This window comes from Python bivittatus, unplaced genomic scaffold (genome assembly GCF_059951505.1).
Source record: "Python bivittatus isolate LINGU-HERP-01145 unplaced genomic scaffold, Pbiv_v1 ctg000700_np1212, whole genome shotgun sequence".
Classification (NCBI taxonomy): domain Eukaryota; kingdom Metazoa; phylum Chordata; class Lepidosauria; order Squamata; family Pythonidae; genus Python; species Python bivittatus.
Genome location: NW_028277098.1, coordinates 18,983,300 through 19,001,443, shown reverse-complemented (window position 1 = coordinate 19,001,443; position 18,144 = coordinate 18,983,300). Strand labels below are relative to the sequence as shown.

Below are 18,144 nucleotides of genomic sequence, written 5' to 3'. Positions count from 1 at the left end.
AGTTTAAAAAAAATTAAAAATCTAATGTCTAATTAATTGTGCATTTTCTTTTATTGACCAAAGGAACCAATCAATTAACAGCAGAATCACAAGTAAGCCTGTTGAAGATCAATATGAATTATTACCACAGCCACAGGCTGTAATCCTATGGATACTTCACTGAGATGCTTACAATAGAGTAGATGATAGAAATTGCTGTAAAGTACAGTTCAGATAATGTGACTTTGGGAATATGTAAACTAGATTTGCTTCATAAGAAAATAATAGTATAGAAATTGATCCATAGAAATAACAGAGATATTATATCTTTATCTAATTATACATGTTTATTTTAACTTTAACTTTCCCCTTTTCAAAAAAATTCTCTGGTTTGCTTTATCTTGCCATGTCAGTAATACATAAATGTGAAGAAACCAAGTAATTATTGATTTACAACACAGATAATTATATGAATTCTGTCAATCATTTTCAAGCAAATCTTTCTCTTTATGAGTTTGCCAAAACTATATGATGGAATTCTGCTGGTGACATTTGAGAGATAGTGACTTTGATTTCAAAGGAAATGTTTCAGGTTCATTTCATTTCCGTGGAAAAGTAAAAGCAAATTTGCCTTGTAAAAAGCAATTACTTCTTGGCTGACCAGTGCACAATAGCAATATAAAAGAGAGCTCTCATTCCACTATTCAAATCCCGAACTAGCAAACTATTGTTTGATTTTGCTTTAAACCAATTTTACCTTGTTTGAATTGCAAAACCATTTAATCTTCATAAAGTATGTTATTATAATGGAGATCATATTATATTGGTACATTATACTGACTATGGGACAAACAAAATGCTTCTGCTTTGGAAGGGGAGAAACAGTATTAAATATGCAAGATTTACATTTACTCTGACTCTTATGAAAGGTTGGGAAGTTTGCTAATCTTAGAATCCAAAAAAAATTATTAATTAATAGTGATAATTACTTAGATAGCAAATTCTGGGGATAGATACAATAACAGTGTAGGCTTCTACAATCTTCAGTGCACAGCTGCTCCTCAAATGTTTGAAAGAGCAAAATAAAAGGATGGGTCTACTTCAATTAATTGTCCACAAGGATAGAGATGCTGATGTGGGAAGGTGCTGTGTAGCTAGCATCTACCGAAATAGTTCCTCCAAATGCCTATAACTATACTAAGTCGAGACAACAGCATATCAGAGCAAATCCCAAAATATTGCAAAACTGTGTAAATCAAGTAATCATATAACAATAAAAAAAATCTCATATAAATGGTTTCTTGACTAGGATATTTCAATGAATGTCATGTATGTATATGTGTTTGTGTATAAAATCTCTTTGCTAGAATCTTCCACAGCTAAAGATAGATGCAATCATGTTAAACTGATTTTTTTCTATCTCAGTTATGAAGATATGAGCTTCAAGAATCATTAATTAATGATGGCTACTCCAAGACTATGTGAATGTGAAAGTCCTCAAGGTATATGGGAGAAGATATCGGCAGGAGGTGGAGTGAGAAGTTTCACTGAATAGGAATGAGTCTTTTCTTCATATATTTGGATAGATTATATGAGAGTTGAGTTGCAGGCAGAATATATTATTTTTTACTGTTTTCCTCCATTCTATTAAAAAATAAATCTTTCCTCTTAATACTTTCAGGTAAGAAAGCTTAACTTGATATTGAATAATCACAGTTACTAAACACCCAGCTGTGATTGCTGAATAAGTATATGTGTTTATTTTTAATCAGCATTATATTATATATTTAGTGCAAGTTAAACCCCCAGTCTGGCTATGATAACTAACCTAAATTCCAAAATATCAAGGAGCTCCTTGCTGGCTGGGGAATTCTGGGAGCTGAAGTCCACCCGTCTTAAAGTTGCCAAGGTTGAGGAAGCCTGCTTTATAGCATGTCATCAGCTATAGACAGAGTCTTTCAGCTAAATGATAAATGCTTTAACAGGTGAGGATACCACAGAAAAATCAGCAGAAATATCAAGTAGCTGTGTATAATCTGCATAAACCAAAAAACAATGACTACATTTGGTATCACAGAACTTTTATTTATTTGTTTGTTTTGAAGAACCAGGGGGCTCTATTTCAGAAATGGAGATGTCCTTTCATCATTCTAAATCATCAAATTAGTCCGGAAAAGTTAATTTTTAAAAAAGAATGTAAAAATGACTACAAGAAATATTAGAAAAACACAATTAGTTTCCACATTATCATTTACAGGTACCGTTGACCTGGCCAGGTTTTTGACACAGGACTGTTGAGAAGATGAATAGTGTATATGTCATAAGTTAGGTACTTTATTATCAGAGTGGCAGGAATGACAGTCAAACTAAAATGTCTTATACAAATTGTCACGGTAACACCATCGTCTAACTTGGAGGAGGCAGAGAGAGACAATGATCAGTGAGCTAACAGTAGAGCTTAAAGACTAGACAGATGCAGCCACCTTATACCAAGTTAATCCATCTAGTTCAATATTGTCTCTAGCAGGGTCAGGCAATCTGGTATGAACCAGATGTTTTGTACTTTAGTTCTTGTAGTCTTTTGCCCTGGTGATATTGGCTGGGGCTGTAACACTTCTGGAAAGTATGAGAAAAATTGTCGTTGGTCGAATAAGCAATAAGCAAAGTTATATGTCTTTCTGAGTCCTGTAACTTGTCTTTTTTTTTTTTTAAGTTTTAAACTATGATTTTAAAAGGTGGAACTTTTTCTGACCAGCAGCAACAAAAAGCAGCAACTTTGAACAATGTTTGTTCTTTCCAGAATAGCCTGCCATTTGGCTACTGATGAACGTAACAAGCTGAAAATATTCATGACAGAGTGATCAGTAACTAGCAAAGAAGAACATCACGGGTCTAGGAATCATTCATACTTATAACTGTCATGCTGGTCCATTTTGTCTTCATAGCAGCTTGTCACCAAATCTCCCCAGAGTGTAACTCACAAACATTATTCTTTGGATTTTCTTCCCATATATCTGCTGAGCTGCTAATAAGATTACATTGCTGAACAATCTCTTTGAGACTTTCTGCTATGAAAACAGTATAAAAATGTCTTAAGTTAAAACACCTTGAACCAAGTTCCATTTTAAAGGGATCACATGCAACTAAATTCAAATGTCCCCCCCCCCCACATAGTATGAGAGGACATCAAGTCTTTCCTATATATAAAGTTTTCTTTAAGAAATTCTTCCCTAAAATACTTGTGACATCTTGGCATTTGGAGAACTTGTTTAAATATGTATATACTTTTATATTAAAAAGTGTCATTCTAGCAGAATAGGAGTAAGGGACACTTTCTTCTCTGATTCATTCCCCCCCCAATAAACTTCCATTTAAACTATAAGGGGAAATTCATCTATGTTAGTTTCAGGACTGGATCATTTCTCAATTTGTAGCTGGAAAGGAAGGGCACTAGGTTGTAGTTCTATGGTTGCATTTCCCCTCTCTGTTCCTTCCAAAGAGAAGATCCAGCATAGTTCCTGGGAGTATATTGTACCACAATGTTAGTTTTCTTAACTGGTTACAAAAAGCAAAGTAATTTCACAGTCCTTACAACAATCCCCCAAACATTGGTGCACTTAACATTAGGTCAGCATTTATTTCTCTTTACTGACATCATCAGAAAGAGAAATTCAATTTATGTGCAATAAAAATGTTTACTTAGAAGTCTGTTGCCCAGTATTTGCTGAACTTTATTCTAAAATGTACTTATAGCTTTACATATGATTATTAGCAAGGCAACGCATTGGTTATGGATAAATCTTAAATTATATTGGGCAAATTTAGATTATTAATTTATAATAATCAAATTTATTGATTATTTGGCTCTGCAACTAGAAGTAAGATCCTTATAAATCAAATGAAACTGAACACGAGTTATTAGTATGAGGCAGATAAGCACTTGGCAGATTCGATTATATTTCTCCAGAATGAGGAGGATTGAATAGCAGTGGAGTGTAGTTGAGTGACTGATAGGTATATCATCTAATTACAAGAGATGCTGTATCAGGGACTCTCAATTTACAATGCTTTAGGAGAATAAAGTCTTGATTACCTTTATTATACACAATATTCAATTCTATCTAAAAGCCAAACATAAGGGATGTACCATTTCTGTTTTTAATAGGTCAACATTTTAAAGAATCTTTAAAAGAACTTTTAGAATTAATAGTTTTAGTCAGCAAATATTAATAAGATTCTGTTACTTAGAGTTTGGAAAAGATCAATATACTGAAATACATTAAAGAATAGCAAAGCAGGAAATGCTTAACTGTTGCATCATTCCTCATACAAGCAACATTTTGCTTAAGAACTTGCAAAGAAGAGAAACATATATGGACATAGAAATGCCTAATGAGCAGACAAATTTCAGAAAACTTAATGGGATACAAGATTAGATAAATAATGTAAGATGGATAGTGAAGAGAGCAAGAGAATAAAATAAGGAAGGAACTTTGCCTGTGTTTCACTGACCACAGCAAAGCCTTTGACAGCGTAGATCATGTCAGAACATTGAGTGAGTGAGTGAGTGTCATGAAGTTGGTGTTGACTTTACCAGGATGACTAGTCTACAGTTCTGATCTTTGTAGGTATAGACACAACATGGCATCTGAATATCTAGGGCTTTCCAAGGCCTTCACTGCCACCCTAAGTGCTAATATATGGTAATTTTTTTTAACTGCTGGTTCTTTTTCTGTTGGTAGTTAATTCTAAAAGACAGACACTATCCACCACTTCAATGTGTTCATTGTCAGATCTAAGGCTGGTTACTGTACCTGCTGTCACTGGTTTCATCTTCTTTATATTTAATCATAGTGCCATTTTTTTTCACTGTGCTCCTTGATCTTCATTAGTACAGTTTGCAGATCATTTGAATTACAATGATTAAAGTAGTGTCATCAGCACAGCACAGGTTATTGATGCTTCTTCCTCCAATTTTAAACCACACATATCTTCATATGCATCTAGTTTTTATAGAAAATGGCAGCCAAACCCATGCACCTATTTCATTTTTGGCTTTCCCATCTAATCAATGCAACATAAGAAGTTTGTTTCCTGAACATCACTTCTGATTTAGGCTATGGTCAAAGCACACTGCCTCTGAATTGGTCCAAGTTAAAAATCAAATGCATGTCCCTAATGGATAGCACATATCATCACATTCACTTTAACTTTCCTTCACTTTATGATTGACTAGTATTACTCGTTTGTCATTTGTGCAGATGTACTTTCAGCTTAGCATCTGCTATTGCTTCAGCATTTTCCACAAGGCACCTGTGAAAGCCCAGAATTAAGCAGGGTGAAGTGTCAAAAACATGTTGCATTGGGCCTCTTGGTATTTAAAAAGGTACCCCAAAGAATCGAATGAGGGGCAATGAAATAAGCAGGAGAAAGGGAACCTCAGCCTTGGAAAAGCAAGGCTCACAAAAGCAAGTGTCCCATGCATGTCCAGATAGTGACTGACAATGTGCTCAACTGATGGGTGAGTGAGCTATTAGCTCACCAAGCACTGCACGCTTACATGGGACACAACATACCTGGAACCATTTCTCTGAGCAACCTCAACCTTCCTGGCACTAAAGATCTCTGCTTGGGGTCCACAGGACCTTCTTTCTCCTGTGATGCTTCTAATGTCTTCCTGTGAGACTACTGGTCTTTTTTCTATTCCAGGGGGTTGGCAGGGTCCCCTTGGCCCCAAATCTTTAACTGCTCATTCAGGATGGGGATTCTCTGGTTGGGGGCTTGGGTGTAGGGGGCTTTGCTTGGTGGAGGTGTGCTCCGTATTTGCCCAGCTGGGGCAAGGTGGCTTGACATTTCCCCCAGAGTATCTGGCTATGGCATGGAATTGCTACAACTCTGAGCAGCCAGAAGCTCAAGGAACATTTGCATTGAGACTGGTCCCAAACTGGGGTTTTGATCCTCCTTGCAGTCATTTGCTTTTAACACCAACTCTATTCTGAGCAGATGAGGATCCTATGGTCTTTTCTGGACAGGTTTGCCTGCACCAAAGGGGGTGGCCTGTTGTTAGGCAGTTCTTGAGGTGTCCTGCTGCTTGCTGGAGTGGGAGGTGGGAACTGGAGGGTGCTGGGCATCTTGGCCAGGAATGGCCTGCTGTTTGGCTCCACTTGTGCCTAGGTGCTCTTGCACTTCTCTTTCTGGTGTCATAATGCTGGAGCAGGGAAATGGTCTGGATTTGAGGAATTTCATGGCACTGCTTTTGTAACTGTTATTGGATGTCTGGATGATGTTGCCTCTCCGCTGGGCATCCTGGATCAGTTTGTTCCAATCTTTATTTTCCATTAACATTTTCAGCTTTCCAGGGATAAAAAGACTGTATTTGGCTCATGTGATAGTGACATTCAGGTGCTGGAGACTTCTCAAAAACCCAGTTGATCCTTGTGAGCTATTTGCCTGGGATGCAGGTGACAATGATGCAGTCTTTCTCATGGCCCTGGAATCCATCCATGGTGTCAACTTCTCCAGTACTATTTTCTCCAAACTCTTCATCCAGCTGTTTCTGTATTCTCCTTTTCTGTGCATTATAAGGTGTGATGATTCCAATTTGAAGACAACCAATATCCTTCTTTTTCCCCTTAATTACTTTCATTAATTCTGTCAACAGCTTCACTTCTTGGGGATTAGAATACCAGTCACTTTCTCATTTTTCACAGCTGTCCAAGACATCAAAAAGCAAGCAGAGTTGGAAAGGCCACACCAACAAGAAGTGATATTCTGCTATTTTCCTATCAATGGCCAAGAGTCCTTCATAGATATACTTGGAAAGAAAAAGGCAGATCTCTGGGTGCATCTGATACTGAACTGTGAGCTGAAGGACTGGAAGTTTCCCAAAATAGTTTTCTTGATCTTGCTCCTTAAGGTGGTTGCAGAAGCAGCCTAACAGAGATTGTCGGTAATCCTGAGCTTTCATGGACTTATGGTAGAAGGGAGCTGTTTGGGGCCTCCAACCAGGACCAGCTTCTTATAGCCATATGTCAGTGGAATGAGCATTTCAGCTTCACATGTCTGCTCTGGCTCATCTACACAGTTCATGGGGTCCCTGCCCAACCTCTGGAAAACTGACTCTAGCAGCACCCCCTGCTCGTGCTCAGGGTGCAGCAAATGATGTGGGATTCCAAGATGATGCTTGCTTTTAATTCCTGAGATTGCCCACAAGCCTTTTCTGGTTGAGAAGCCAGATGCTGCCTCTCCTTGGAAAGCTGGCAAATTTCCTCATCCAACTGCTGTTTCTTCTCTCCCTTTTTGCTTCTGTCCATAGCCCATAGGCAAGAAAGCACGTCCAACCATTGATCTAAATATTCCTTCTTCTTTTATTTTTTTCATGAGGTAATGAATGGCAGCACTGGAGGGCACACAAAGCAACACACATTTATCTTAATCTTGGCATTCAGCCTCTGCACAGGATTCTCCTTCTCTCACTGAGGATGTGGTGGAGAAGCCCAACAATCACCTTTGATTTCCCTGTCCCAGGTGGTCCATGGATTAAGAAGATCTTGGGTGAAGATGGATGCTGTGTTATCATGGCATAAGCACTTTCAATAGCTCACCTTTGACCTTCATTGAAGTCGCTTGTAAAAAGCAAATTTCTCAGACTCAGTGTTCAAATCTCTTGGAGGGAGCTTGGACACAGGATGGGCATGGCTAGTGGGCTTCAACCCAGCATCAAGAGGGCCTGGAACCTTCGCTAAGTTGGCACCAAGGAACTGACCACAATGCATTTCACTTCTTTGACAATGTAGGATAGATTTCCTTGAGTCTGGATGGTGAGTGACAAGTAATCTGTTGCTCTTTCTTTTTAGTATCATGAATGGAAGGATGAGAAAAATGAGTCACAAAACCAACATGGCAAACTACACAGTTCTCCCCCTCTCATTCATCATAATAGGATCGTTTGTTAGACACAATTAAGAAGACCAAGTCATCATCCTTGGGATGGTGCTGGCTGTCCAGATCATGCTGTGAAATTGTAGCTGTGAAATCTGCTTTGTTCAAGGCCGTGTTGAAGTTCAGTAAATTCTATTAGAAAGGCTTTTGTTCTTTCAACTTCTGATTCTACAGCCATTCACATGCCACCTCTTCAAGGAGATTTAAAACCTCTTTAATAAAAATTATAAAAAATAAATAAAGTACAGCCCTTGAATTCAGGAGCTTTTGCAAACTAATATTACAAAATAGATGCGGCAGCAATGGTTGATAAAATAGATTTCCACTGTTTGAGCAGAAGGCATTAGATGCTCATTATTTATTTATTTATTTATTTATTTTAATTTTAAAAGTTCAAAGTAAAATACACCAAGAAACAAAGTGTCTATAGGGAGAAAGCACTTTCAGAAGAGAGATGGAACTGTTCAGCTGATGGAAGATAATAACAGAATCAGATCTTTTCAAAGAAAAAAAAAGGCAATAGAGACTATAAAAAATTCTCTCCCCCCCCCCCTTCCAAATTCTCAGTGAAAAAGATTTTGCTGGGCCATCAATGGAAATTATGAGAAATAGTATTTATAAAGCAAGAAAAGGGAACATCTTAGACATGCATTTTAGGTTATTGTGTACCTGTTATGGACTCTTACATTACGGCTAAAAGTCCCACAATAATGAGTCCATTCCATTCCAAAGTTCCTCTTTGCCTTCCCTGTTAAAACTGTCAGCAAGATATTAATGGACAATTTAGATTAGCTTTAGTGTGCAATAGAAACACCTGTCTGTTATGAAATGGTCTCTGAAGGGCCACTCATTTCCAGAGTAATTGGACAGGCATCAGATGATAAATTACAATCAATGGATGATCAAGGTTATTTTCAAACTATTTTCTCAAAAGCAAATCTGATTTACAATGGTAAATTTGGGGGCATAATTTAGTATGCCTGTGCAAATCAGCCCTGAATTTATTTGAATTGCAGATTTGAGATTGGAAGAGGGCACAATTTGATTCATATTGGAGATTCAAGAGTCAGAGAGGGCATGATTTGATCTGAGAGCAAATCAATTCAATTTAAGCCACTTCAAAATTTAATTGAAAAAGATTTGTCGATAGCCTATAAAAGCTACTGCATCTGCTCCAGTTTTTGGAAGACTGGGAAACTTGTCCTTCTTGGGAAGGATCTCCTTATCCAAGAGCAGTTTTCAGATTTTCTGTATCAAATTGGAAAAAGTTCACATGCAATTATTTATGAAAAAAATGCATTGTTGACTTTCTGGAACTGCAGAATTTGCTGTGGTCTCACTTAGGGCTGATGTCTCTTGTAAAGATACCCAGGTCAGAACGTATCAATTAATGGTACTTATAATCATTTCAGAATCATTTAAACAGAACTCACAAAGTAGATAAAGTAGCTGAAAGCAAATCAAGGAGACAGACTGAGGTTGAAGTATTGAGAGGTACCAGGATGAAATAACAAAGCAAAGTTATAGTTCAGGTGAATTGTCTGAAGAGCAGTCAAAAATTCCAAGAGCCGGCAAATTAAGGAATCAGATAAAATGTCAGAAAATTAAGTTAAAATGTTTCTCATGAACTTAGGACTCTTCTACAGTGCAACCTTATGCTGCTGGTCTCCCATGAATAAACTGGCTGGAAATGAAGCTGGTTTAAGAAATCCCTTTCCAGATTTCAACCCCAGCTTTGACCACAGTGATGGCCTGATGTATAGCCCAGACTGCATTTAACATAATCCCGATGGGTGAATTTTTTTCTTTACCTCTTCTAGCCATGCCAGTAAATCAAGCACAATCACTTTATTTCCATGAGTTGGTCTTTTAGGACATGTGGTTTCTATTGAGAGATTTTTTCATGAGGCCTCCTCTTTGGACTCCCTCTCATACTTGACAGCTTCCTGCTTACTCTTTCATCTGCTGAACTAGTCAGATAAAACAAAATACTGTAACTCCACCTTTTTTTTTTTTTTACCATTTCTCGTTTCACTTGTGCTAGAAGAGGAAAATGGCAGAACTTAAAAAAAAAACTATTAAAGAAAAAGGCTTTTCCACTGGTGAACCTATGGGGTGGGGGGAAGTGACAGGTTTATAGAAGGCAGCAACCAGTGACTGGAGCGGAGGGGGTATTTCTGTCAATGGATGGTAGCTTTCTGAGGTGAAGGTGTTTGCCTGCAATGAAGTACAGTAAAGTGCAACACAGAAACCAGATACTGCTGTTCACACCAGGACAAGTAGGAAAACACTACTGTTAATGTGAAGACAGGCTGAGATGGCCTTCCCAGGGGTTGTGGGTGACAATATATATTCCTGTCCTTGAGAAATAGTCCTCCTGAATCTTTTAGACTCTGAAGTGAATTCATGATACCTGCATTCTTTTATGTAGGGTTTGTGCTTCTGGAATCCTAGAATTTGGGAATGCCCCTACAGCACTGTTGAGAAAACGGGGACCACAGCCAAATATTTTACATTTCTATTTAGGTTTGGGGTTTTTTGCATTTTAGGGACTTTTGCAGAAAGAACACAAATTTTCCCTCCAACATGGCGGGAGCTCTTTGGACTACTGGGTAATGTTTTGTCCTGCCAGATGCAAGTGGTTATGGGAAATGAAGAGAAATTATTATATGTAGACCCACTGTTAGCATAATTGAATAAGATATTCTGGCACATATTGAAATCACTTTTCTCTCTTTATCTCTGGAGAGATCATCACTACCATATTTGGAAGGTTTGGACTTCTCTACAGCTGCCTGCCGCATAATGTAATGAATCCTTATATAACTTCTTTTTCCCTTGGTTTGTTAAATAATATTTGTGGGAAGCATTACACAGAAGCACCTGCTGACAGTATAATAGTTTTTTCTATGCAGCCATTTAGCAACACTGCACTCTTCCAAATGGTCACTATTGACAATAGCCTACTGTGAAAATAAAAACAATTTTCTTCTCCTCTAGTAATTGTTCAGAGAGAACCACAATGAAATTTAAGCATGGATTTAAACATGTTTCTGTGGTCACCAAATTATTCTTCCTTGGGCCAAACTACATTCAACCAGAGCTGTTATGACAATAAACATGGAATGGCTGGAGCAAATGGTTTGAATAAGGGTTGAATGACAATTAAAGGTTTGGATGATGGACATTTTAGGAGCACAGCAGACCTTTCCCATGAAACCTTAATCATATAATTTGTACTGTATTCCAGCAGTTAATACATTGTGATTATTTGATATTTGTTTTCTATTTGCTCTGTTAAGAGTATATTTTTCTCACCCACAAGAATTCCCTCATTTTGTTTCATGTTTTGTATATATGTATACTTTTTTTCAGTATGTTGCTATCAAGCCTTCTGACAATATTAGTATAAGAAATATAGTTGAAGGGTTAGCCCTATGTTTATGAATAGATCTAGAGAAGGTCATCAGATGGAAGATGTCTTTGTGCATGAGTTGCAATAAAGAATTTGAAAAAAGACTGGTTTCATCTCTTTTCCATGTCTAGAGGCGTGTCAAGTGGATGTCCCATGCTGAAGATAGTAGGACCTACTATCAAGACAGACCTACTAGGCAAAGTACAAAGAACACTGACTCAGTTATTTTCTAAGCAAGAAAACAAAGACAACAATTTCCTTTCCTCTTTTCCTGACTGCACTGATGAGTTCAAGGCTTATGCTCTTTGGTAATGACATTAATAGTGTTGATTGATTGATTATGTGCCATCAAGTTGTTTTTGACTCCTAGCGACCAGATAGATAGATTTTCTCCATGATGATCTGCACCTACTCTGGTCTTTCAAGTCTTCCAACAGTGCACTCATAGACAATGCACTCATAGCTACTGTAACTGAGTCCATCTACCTTGCTGCTGGTTGTCTTCTTCTTTTAACTTCTATCTTTCCCAGCACTAGAGCCTTCTCCAGAGAGCTAGGTCTTTGCATAATGTGTCCAAAGTAGGATCATTTGAGCTTGGTCACTTGTGCCTCGAGTGAGAACTCTGGGTTGATTTGTTTGATGAACCATTGGTTTGTTGTCTTGGCTGTCCATGGTATTCTCAGGTCCACGGTACCTGTCCACAGTATTCTCCAACACGAAAGTTCAAAGGCATCAATACTCTTCCTGTCTTGCTTCTTCAATACAAGGACACAAACCAGAGATCATAAAAATGCGAGGTCGTTGTATTGTGCTTAGATTGTTGTTATTCTCCTGCAATCTTGTTTTTTATTTATTTTATTAAGTTTATTGTCTTAAATGTTTTAATGGTTGTGACATTGTTTTAATTGTTAGTTGTATGTGGCTCAGAGTGAGATGGGAAGCCATATAAATTTGCTACAAAATCAATCAATCAATCAATCCTTAAAAAATCACAAGTAGTTGAACCATCTGTATATCCTAAACCTTGTCAAGGAGAACAGTTTTGGGTGAATCACTTATCTCAGGTTACCTCTTACAGAGAGGATATTTCAAGCAAGATTATGCTTGAAGATCACAGGTTCTTCTAAGCCTAATTTGAAGTGAGGAAACTGAGGCCTTTCACCATCCCTCAGCATCTAGGATCAATATATCCCAGTGTACATTAGGGTGGAAACTTTTAAAATTGTTTAACTGCCTTCCTGTGATCTGGCAAGGTGGTGAGCCTTTTCACTGATAACAGGGCAACTTAACAGTCTCTTGGACTGTAATAGCTAAGCTGAGGTTAGGACAACTTGAAGCATCTCCACCAGACACGTTAATGGGCTTCTGTAGTAAGGATTGAGAGCTCACCCATTTTCCATACCAATGCATTCTATCCAATTTTAGAAATGAAAGACAATGCTAAAGTGTATCTCCCAAGGTTTTGTAGACAAAAGTGACAGCAAATGTCATTTTGCTAAAGATCTAGCAAATGCCACCTAGCCACCATCTGAGCAGATGATGGATTTCTAGGAGAAGGATGGATGGGAGGGAGAATTGTGATGGTAATGCTGAGTTTCAGGAACAACCTGCAGAGAAAATATTCCCAGTCAGGTCCTCTCCTAAGCTCCACCCCCAAGAAATCATTACATTTGGTTAATTGGCTCTCAATATAAATTCTGGCTGCATTACAGCTAGAGGGTAACAGATTCCTCCTTCTGCTATAAACGGAACCCTATCTCTACCTCCTGTCACCCATATTCCCATGAGGCATTGTCAAAAGAATGTTGCTGTTTTAGCAACATTTTTTTAAATGAATAATTGATTATGAAGTTCACTCAGTCCCTTGTTCCATGCTAAACAAGGGAAAAAACCATGCAACAAACATGTCAGACATACACTGATGCTGAACAGATGCCACAGCTCAATCATTCACACACACACACACACACACACACACGATTGTATTTATCCATTTTGCATAGATGGCAAATTTTGTATATTTGCCTCTGGATTCTTTTCTCTAATAAAAACAACAATGATAATGGTCAAACAATAATTCATTCTAGTGCTGTTATTTCAAAAACCTTTGAAATCCAAAGAGTTGGGCGGAGGGGTGAGTGATGGTATAAGAAAAATCTTTAAATATTAAACAGACCAGGAATGGATTCTATCAGACCCAGTTTCATAACCATAATGCACTGTGTTTAGAACTCAATAGTTTTTCCCCCCATTGCGCATTTAAGCACCAGCTATCCAGAGGGTGCCTTGCATTTTAAAATAGACTCAGTTTCATTACTCTAGTTGTTTCTTCCCTTGTGAAAAAAAAAGTCACTCAGATATATATCTTTATTTTAATTTCTCAGATAGCAAAACCCCAGTGGGATAATCTCCTAGCAATCCATATGTGAAGGCAGGTTTTCAGTTCAGCAAATCCTCAAGTTATTTGATTTGATCTCAGAACAATTTAATTGAAACAACGGAAAGCCACAAAGTATAGTTCTTACACACATGCTCTTTAAGGTTAATGAAAGATAGTTTTAAAATAATGAAAACAACCTTATGGCCAATAGGTGAACTCATATTCATATTCAATAAATCCAGGATTTTCATTCCTCAAACAGCATATTAAATATAATCTTGGGAATGGTTAACATTGAATTGTGAACATTGAATTGATTGTATCAAGGCTGCTTTATAGGCAGCACATAAAGTAGATCCTTGGTACATGCAGAACAGCATTGTTAAAGATGTTTTCCAAGAACTTGCTGGAAGGGCAGAATAGAAATCTCTATAACTACATAAATGGTAAAAATCAAATTATTTGCAGACCAGAAAAGATAATATAGGTTGGTTTGGGGACTGTGATATTGGAGTAGGCTCAAAATTAATGAGAAAAAATAATATTCCCATGAATGGTTCTTTCTATTTTACCTTATATATTTATTTATTTGATAGGTTTATACTCTACCTTTTCCCAGAAGCTCAGGCAATATTCATCCATTTTATATCCACTACATTACCCCAGGAGGAAAACTTAGCTGAGAGAGAGACTAACCAGCCCAAAGCCCAATTCGCTCCCATGACTGAAGGTGGAATTGAACCTGAATTCCCCAAGTCCTAACCTAATACCTAGACTGCTATACCACACTGCCTCTTCCACTGTAATGAATTCAGTGAAACTGAATTCCAAAACCTAAAAGGAAATTCTGTGTATTTATTTACTGCTTATGCTCAGTTGAGGCTGAACAATGTAAGCTGAATTAGTGGATGTCACCTTGCTCCCTGCCACAGGCTCGCTTGCCTCCCATAACAAGTCCTGCTTCCCATGGCAAGATCAGTGTGAAAATGAATGTTAAATCCTTACTGGAACGCCTTGCAAAACTTACTGAAAGTCTGGCTGCATCACAATCCTCTGAGTTGTTTTGCTTTAGTTGGGTAAACTGGCCAGATTTAAGGAGGCTCTAATTCCTAATAGACTTCCAGTGCTGCTGGATGTTCAAGGACATCTCTACTTCTGTCTCTTCCAATACCTTTATGTCCATAAATCACACCAGCCTTAACTAAATTGTTTCAGAAGAATAACTATTCATGAACCTAAACATCTGCCATCTTATATGAAGTTAAATAACATGGATGACCAATTGAGTACAGCCCCTTCCACCTGTCTCACGGCTATACTTGATGCCCAAGAAGGGGAAGAAATGGGATTGTAAAAGATCACTGAGTAAAAATTCCTCTATTTTTCCATTTGCTAAGTTTATCTCACCTTCAAATTGCAAATGCTTTTCACTCATTGTTTACTTGTACTATAAGTGTTTAAAGACATTTGTGAATTACAGGTGCATTGCCTTGTTACCATTCCAATCGGGTGTTACTTATTGGAGTAACTATGTCTCGCTTCTTAAATACACCAATCCATAAGGCAGCTAACAACCTAGCACCTCAATTAAATAAATAAATCAACCAGCCAAGGTAAAGCAAAGAAATTACCCAAAATGAAGCACTTTCCAGCTTCATTGATTTACTGAGAACCTTATGTTTCAGTGTCTCTTATTGAAACCAATTGGATTCACAAAGATATAGCATCTTCCTCATTTGTAACGTTCTGCCAGGTGAATATTGCTTTTACAACATTTGGGAACAGAGCAATATCTTCACAAAGTTCTATAAGGATTTTGTTCTCATGAGCCATGAGAGATGTAGTGAAAAACAAATACTGGTTGACTTATGAAAGACTTTAGAGCTCGTTGGAAGACAAATCGACTTCTCATAACTGAGGTCCAAAGTTCATTCCTTGGCATTCCCAGTTAGGAAGATGGTCTTTTGAGATGAGAATATTTGCAGGCTGCAGCAGGCTATACTGGGCTGGCTGGCTTAAAGGTTTTTAAATATATTCCTTTTTTAAGTTTCACGAGTTAAGATAATCACCCACTGCATTGTGATTTGCAGACATTTCAATGATATTTGAATAAGCTCCCTGAAGGTAACAAATTAACTTGACAGAGGAAAATTAACCAAGGCCAAACATTGCTTCTAAATTCCACCCTTGCTAAATCTTTGAAAACAATTCTTTTTCCTCCAAGTTGACTTAAAATACTGGCTGTTGTCCACATAACCAAGTTCTGCAACAATATTTTAGGACTGGATATAATCCAGTGACATCCATTAAACAAAAAATTTACTGTTGTTACCTTTTTTAATATAAGATGCTGAGGAACACTCAATATGATCCAAATGCTTAGATAAAAATCCAAGGTTTAAATTCATGCTGAAATGATATGACAGTTGACCACAGCCAATCTTTTAGGTGGTGGGGGCAGGCCGTTCCATAATCAGTATAACACAGATGAGAAAGTCCTCACTTGCATCTCTGCATGATATATAAGTCCTACTAGTAAGATATAGAGGACAATCCAGCTTTCCTGTACTCGTGTGGATAAATAGGGATATTCCATACCTTTTCTCTGATTATCATGGAATCTCCAGAAACCAATAGAAGAGAATATGTGTAGCTCAGGGTTGAACTATGGAGTCCTTGGGGTTCTCTGAGCTTGGTTGTTTTCTTGCAAATGTTTCGTTACCAGCTAGGTAACATCTTCAGTGCTAGAAGGGAGTGGTGTTTGCTGTCTGTTTATATACAGTGGCTTGCCCTGCCAGTGTTGGTGGGGGGTGCTATTTTTTATTTTTTATTTTTTCTTCTCCTGGTAGTTCCTTGGTTAGGGTATTGTTTACTGCTTGATTGTATGTCTGCTGATAATCTTGGTGTTAATCTCTGCTTCTCTGGGTGATGATTGCTGGTGAGGAGGTATTCTGGTCTTTTGTTACCTTTTTATTGCCTCTTTTGAATAGTGTGTAGATGTTGTTTATCTCTATGCGCCTGTTGATGGCTGCCTTTTCTGAATACCAAGCTTCCAGGAATTCTCTCACATTTTTGGATTTAGCTTGGTCTAAGATGCTGACAGTTTCCCAGTTGAAACTATGGTTAAGTCTGTTCATGTGTTGTGAGATTAAGGAGTTTTTACCATGTTTTCTGACTGCTAGTTGCTGTTCATGGGTGTGCTCTGCTGGCCTTCTGCCTGTCTGTCCTACATAGTGGTTGTTACAGTCCTTATATTGTATGTTGTAGATGACTTGTTTTTTCTTCTTGGGCTACTGGGTCTCTTGGTTTATTTAAGATGTTTTGGAGGGCTTTAGTTGGTTTGTGTGCTACAGAGATGCCATGTGGTTGCAATAGTCTGTTGGTTGTTTCTGAGATGTTTCTGATGTGTGGCATTGTTATCCATTTCATAGCTTGTGTTGGTTGTGTTATAGTAGGTTGAGTGGTCAGGCGCTTTTTGATAAAGTTGCGTGGATATCCATTTTGTTGGAAGATGTTATATAAATGGTCTGTTTCCTTTTTCTGCTGTTCTGGGTTGCTGCAGTGCGTTTGCGCTCGTTCGAATAATGTTCTTACACAGCTCCTCTTGTGGGAGGTTCCCACAATCAAGGTAGTCAAGAAATGGGCTTACCCACACTATCAGGGCCCCAAGCTTGTGGCAGAACCAAGTTTTTAATGCCTTGTGAAAGGCCAGCAGGATTAGGGCAAGTCTGACTTTGGGGGGGGGGGGATGATGTTCCATAGAGTGGGCACCATGGCAGAAAAGGCCTCTTCCTGGATCCCACCAGATGGCATTCCCTCGTGGATAGGACCTAGGGCATGCCTCTCCTGTGGATCTAATGGGATGGGTAGATACCACTAGGAAGGAAAAGTCCCATAAGTCAGTTCTTTCAAGATCTACTAAATTTCTAAGATATTTCAGTATTGATGTAATCATTACCTTTAGACTCCTTGTCCTTGTTTATTTATTGTTTAGTCCCCACCGTCTCTTTATTATACCTAATTTGCTGATTTACCTACTCTTTTAAACTTTTACTCCAATACCTGCTTCTTTTCAGACTAACCTAATAGTAGATTGCTCTCAGTACCTGGGTTCTACAAATATCTCATCCAATTATTTTGTTAGAAATTGTTTATTTACTGGTTATTTCACTTTGGCATCTGAATTGTTTCATAACTTATTGTGAGTTAGATTAAAGATCCCAATATGTATCACTTAGCTATGTCTATATTGCCACATACAGGCAGATTCGGTCTGAAAAAAAGAATAGGAATAGATATTTGTGGGATTCTAGCGAAGCATTTACATTAACAGGAGAAAGCCATTACATAATTGTTCCACATCAGTTTAAAAACTCTTTGAATTAATAACCTAATGGTGAATTGAAATTAGATTTACACAGTTTACATT

General features: G+C 37.8%; 2 pseudogenes; both read right to left on the bottom strand.

The window, feature by feature from the left end:
• Positions 1 to 6,042: 6,042 nt before the first annotated feature.
• Positions 6,043 to 7,346, bottom strand: LOC148214139 (helicase senataxin-like; annotated as a pseudogene).
• Positions 7,347 to 7,353: 7 nt separating this feature from the next.
• Positions 7,354 to 18,144, bottom strand: part of LOC103052217 (helicase senataxin-like) — a 57,601-nt pseudogene continuing 46,810 nt past the window's right edge.